Source organism: Pseudorasbora parva, chromosome 18, assembly GCF_024679245.1.
Source record: "Pseudorasbora parva isolate DD20220531a chromosome 18, ASM2467924v1, whole genome shotgun sequence".
NCBI classification, from domain to species: Eukaryota; Metazoa; Chordata; class Actinopteri; order Cypriniformes; family Gobionidae; genus Pseudorasbora; species Pseudorasbora parva.
This window is the reverse complement of record NC_090189.1, coordinates 36,530,634-36,535,966: the sequence shown is the minus strand read 5'-3', so window position 1 is coordinate 36,535,966 and position 5,333 is coordinate 36,530,634. Positions and strand designations below refer to the sequence as shown.

The following is a 5,333-nucleotide window of genomic DNA, read 5'->3' as shown; positions in this document are numbered from 1 at the left end:
GCACTTAATATATTTAAAGTATATTTTTTTAAAACTGCACTTGTAGATAATATGATATAATTAAAATTAAGTGCCACTTAAGTGTACTTAAAGAGAATACACTTTAATGACAATATTTCTAAACACACTTAAGTACACTTTTTTAAAATTCACTTTGTAATAATATCGAATTAATTTGTATTTTTAAAAAGTACACTTTCATGACAATATTTATAAACACACTTTAGTGTACTTATAATAAGTGTACTTTGTAATAATATCTAATTAATTTGTACTTTAACAAAGTACACTTTCATGACGATATTTATAAACACACTTTAGTGCACTTTTAATAAGTGCACTTTAAAATAATATCTAATTAATTTGTACTTTAAAAAGTACACTTTCATGACAATATTTATAAACACACTTTAGTACACTTATAGTAAGTGCACTTTGTAATAATATCTAATTAATTTGTACTTTAAAAAGTACACTTTCATGACAATATTTATAAACACACTTTAGTACACTTTTAATAAGTGCACTTTATAATAATATCTAATTAATTTGTACTTTAAAAAAGTACACTTTCATGACAATATTTATAAACACACTTTAGTACACTTATAATAAGTGCACTTTGTAATAATATATAATTAATTTGTACTTTAAAAAAGTACACTTTCATGACAATATTTATAAACACACTTTAGTGCACTTTTAATAAGTGCACTTTGTAATAATATCTAGTTAATTTTCACTTAAAGAAAGTACACTTGTATGACAATATTTATAAACACACTTAAGTGCACTTTTAATAAGTGCACTTTGTAATAATATATAATTAATTTGTACTTTAAAAAAGTACACTTTCATGACAATATTTATAAACACACTTTAGTGCACTTTTAATAAGTGCACTTTGTAATAATATCTAGTTAATTTTTACTTAAAGAAAGTACACTTGTATGACAATATTTATAAACACACTTTAGTGCACTTTTAATAAGTGCACTTTGTAATAATATCTAGTTAATTTTCACTTAAAGAAAGTACACTTGTATGACAATATTTATAAACACACTTAAGTGCACTTTTTAAAAATGCACCTTGTAATAATGTCCACACCTAAATTTACTTAAACCATTTTAATTATGAGTTTGTTTCATAAAGTGCACTTATTTTACTAATGACAAAGCACATGGAAAATAAATGATTTTTTTTAAAAAATGAGTTGTCCAAATTTACATTGGTTAATTTATTTTTCTTCAAAATTTCACTCGCTTACACTCCAGTACAACATACTGTTGAAATGTTATAACTAGCTCCTATGAACTCAACTACAAGTGTCAGTTTTCTACATAATTTAACATTGTCAATCTTTATGAGAGGAGTTGTCTAATGTACTGTAGGCTACTTTACATCTGTGTAGAATAACCTACTTTCAATATAATGTTGTTGTATGGCGATTAAACACACATTTAATTGCATTAATTGCAAGAAAAAGTTGAACAAATCTAAACCAAATTAATTTGCATTAAAATTCAGTTAAAATAGGCTACATTTAATTTTAATCAGACTCACTGTAAACATGATTGACTTTTAGTTAGGTGAATGAGTCAAGTTCTCTGAAATACAGTCCAACTACACAGTGTTAGAACAACCTGAACAGAAATGGATAATTAATACGTCATTTATAATCAACATTTAATGCACGAAATATCTTATTTTATATTTATACTTAATATTTCAATGCGCATGCGCCAAACATACTACGTCATGATTTTGAAAAATGCGCGGTCTGCCATGATTGCGTCATCGCGATGCGTAAGGAAAATGAAGCTGAAGGACAACAGACAACAGAGGAGCGAACCGTTTGGATCATTACAGATGAGACGTGATATGCTACAAATAACGAGTCAAGTAAGTATATCTTGATATAAGCTCTCTTGATTTTACATTTTCACCGTAACATGGTAGCTCTCTATTAAGGTGTAGTTATTTATAGTTTAATCGCAGATAGGGGACTCGGGAGGTGAATTAATCATGTTTCCTATCATGTATCTAAGATTGCATTATAATTATTTCTTAAATCGGAATATGATCGCCGGTGTGGGCATGTTCAATGAATCTGCCTGCTGTAAATACAATATTTTAATCGAACTCCTACTTTTTAAATGGACAGAAGACATTTAACGTTATATACATTTATTCCATATATTAACTTATAACAACCAGTAATGAAATAATGATTTTAATATGTTCTTTTCTTTTTGCATTTGGAGAGTAAGATGTTAAAGTACTATTTGTGTTTTTAATATTTTGTGCTTATCTTATTTTATTTTTTATTTTGTAGGATCAATACAGATTTGTTATTGGAGATCCAGTGCAAGCTGTGTGGAATCACAGAGCCATCTTGATGAGGTCAAGTTAATGTTAATTATGAATTTATGCCCAGCCATGACACTGATCACACAAGCTAAAACATTGCTATCAAGTCTTTCGCTTTTAAATGCTTTGTATCTTGTCCATTTGTAAGTAATACATTCCCACTTGTGCATTTACAGATCCCCTAATCATTATATATTTTACAGGCCACACACCCAAAGGAATGGAGCCGCAGCATTGCTGTGCCAGGCGTGGTAAATACAAGAACATCCTTCATGGATGGTGCGAGGTGAGCTGAAACTTGCAAGGCAAGATGAGGAAAAATGCAAGAATACTTTTCTCAATTTACACTGGTCTTGGGTTATTTATTTATCTATATTTAAGTTATGTTTAATTCCCTGTAAAGTAGGAATAAAAACCATTATTAAAATGTTCTCTCTTTTTAAAGTCCAGTGTCAGTGAAGATGATGTGCTCAGTGGGATACGTGAAGGAACCTCTCCAATCATTCTACCCTGACGACTGAGGTAATTCATCACATAGGGGATGCAGTTGTGGTCAAAAGCTTACACACACCGTGCAGAATAAACTGCTTCATCAGGGCAGTACTAGATAAAAAAGAGACAACATGCTCATTTTTATGATTTCTTTTTTTTTCTTCTTTTTTTCATACAGATACTGCTGTGTGAATATAAACTTTGGAGCACAACTGTACATCTATCGTTTTAATTTAATTGAGCCAATTATAATAATGGATAGATCTGTTTTATAAACACGTTTTTTCTTTGCGTTTTCTTTTTCTTTCCTCAAGGTATATATTTTTTGCTTTCCTGCCTCTTTGGAACATGTCCATTCACATCTACTGTGGAGAGATGGTGCGCCAGTTTCCTACTGCTGGAGAGCTTCTGGGACATTAACATAAACAGCACTTTCCAAACAACTTGAAAATAGTTGGTGACAAACAATTTTGTGTGCCTTTGGAGTTCTTCAGTTTTTTTTTCTTTCTTTTTTTTTTCTTTCACTGTAATGCTGGACTAAGATTTTAGAATAAACCTTTTGGTCCTAATTTTGGTGCTAGTAAAGGTTTAAGAGCTTATAAGTTTAGTAACACTTTACAATAAGATCTAATTTGTTAACGTTATTTAATGTATTGGCCGACATGATCTAACGGTGATTTCTTTTTATTTATTTATTTAATTTAATTTTTTACAGTGTTTATTAATAGTTGTTGACCTTGCTTAATAAATTATAGTTCAAAGCTAGTTAATTAAATTTATAGTCATTGTTCATGCAAGTTAAAAATGCATTAAATAATTAACATATATACAACTTTTGATTTTAAGATTGCATTAATAATAGGGGTGTAACAGTACACAAAGCTGACAGTTCGGGGAGTAACACTAAATATAAAAATGCTATTTTTTTTTTATTTTTTTTTTATTGGTTTACTGAACAAAATGGAATTGTCCTAAACTAAAGGTTTCTTAAAGAATTAAAAATATAATATAAAAAATATCTCTACTAATTATTATTATTATTACCTTTATTTAACCAGGAGAAAAACTCACTGAGATTAAAATGTCCTGTCCTGGCCAAGATGGGCAGCTCTGTTTGCATGTACAGTTATACATAAAAAGTCACATAAAAAACATAAAACATACAACCAGTCAAAAAAAATTACACACCATTAATTTACTCTCAAAATGATGAAGTAAAATTTTAAAATGACTAAATGTCACCAGATCTTTTAGCTTCAACTCAGTCTGGAGCAAATTCCAATCTGAGGCTGCGACATATTTGAAGGACGTTTTACCAAGCTTAACTCTAACAAAGGGCACACAAAGATTATAATTTGATTCAGAATGTAATATATAATTGCCTTGTTGTTTCTTGTTTAATCAAACGACAAAGAATGCTGTATAGTGTAGACTATATAGGGAGGCCTTACTTGCACTTGCATTGTATGCAAACGTGTAAACTTCTCATGCATTAACTTATAAATCTAATTATAGGTTAGATTTTTTTCAGGTTTTCAGGTTAAGTAGAATATGATGAATATATAGGCTAATATAATGCATACATTTAGTGAAAGAGTTCATCTCTCTCGTGTTTTATCGACATCTTTCTGCTGTTGAAACACTGAACGATTACACAATGTGATACATTTTAGTAAGTTGTAATGTATCCTTAACATACCTTCTGATGTTAATTCATGTTAATTCTTTGACTATGACAAGGTGATCACATTCACTCGTGCCGCGTTGCTGCTTGAACTGATGTCTTTACAGTGATCTGTCATGTCACATTAAAGAGCATCAATATGGCATCACTTGAATTTAATGATAAAATTGACAGAATACATATGTTCTTGTGTTTGTGTAAATAGTTTTTTGGGTTTTTCTTGGGCATCAAAAAAACGTTTTTTTTTGTATATTTGTTTTACAGATTGTTTTGTCAATAAATGTAGAGGATTTAAATTTGGATGTGTTTATTATACGAAATTGCAGCTGTATTATTTGAAAAATGTAATTATGAATGTATTTCATTATATTAGAGTGTACATGTAAATTACGTTAAGGTATATTTTAGTTCATATTAATTGCTTGTTTTGACAGTAGAATGGATGTCAGTACATTGAGCAGTGCACTTTAATTACAATTTCAATACACTAGAAGTGATTATGAAAGTACATATAAAGTTGTATTTAAGTACCACTTAAGTTGTTCCAAAAAATCACTCTTAATTGCAACTTATTGTATTTTATTTCAACTTAATATGTGATAAATTTGAAATCAATTACATATAATGTGTGTTAAGTACACCGAAAACATTGCATTTAATTCACACTTAAGTGTATATTTAGCTGACATTAAAGTATGTTTTAGTTCACATTAATTGCTTGTCAGTACATTGAGCAGTGCACTTTAATTACAATTTTAATACACTAGAAGTGATTATGAAAGTA

The 5,333-nt window shown here is 29.1% G+C and overlaps 1 long non-coding RNA gene across 2 annotated transcripts; it reads left to right on the top strand.

Annotated features, from left to right (window-relative positions):
- Positions 1–931: 931 nt before the first annotated feature.
- LOC137046292 (uncharacterized) lies at positions 932–4,858 on the top strand. Of its 2 annotated transcripts, none has more exons than XR_010898926.1 (4): positions 932–1,905; positions 2,339–2,659; positions 2,819–2,895; positions 3,044–4,858. It is a non-coding gene; the product is annotated as an uncharacterized lncRNA (long non-coding RNA). The 2 variants fall into 2 exon arrangements; XR_010898925.1 differs by having other exon boundaries at positions 3,180–4,857.
- The last annotated feature ends 475 nt before the right edge of the window (positions 4,859–5,333 follow it).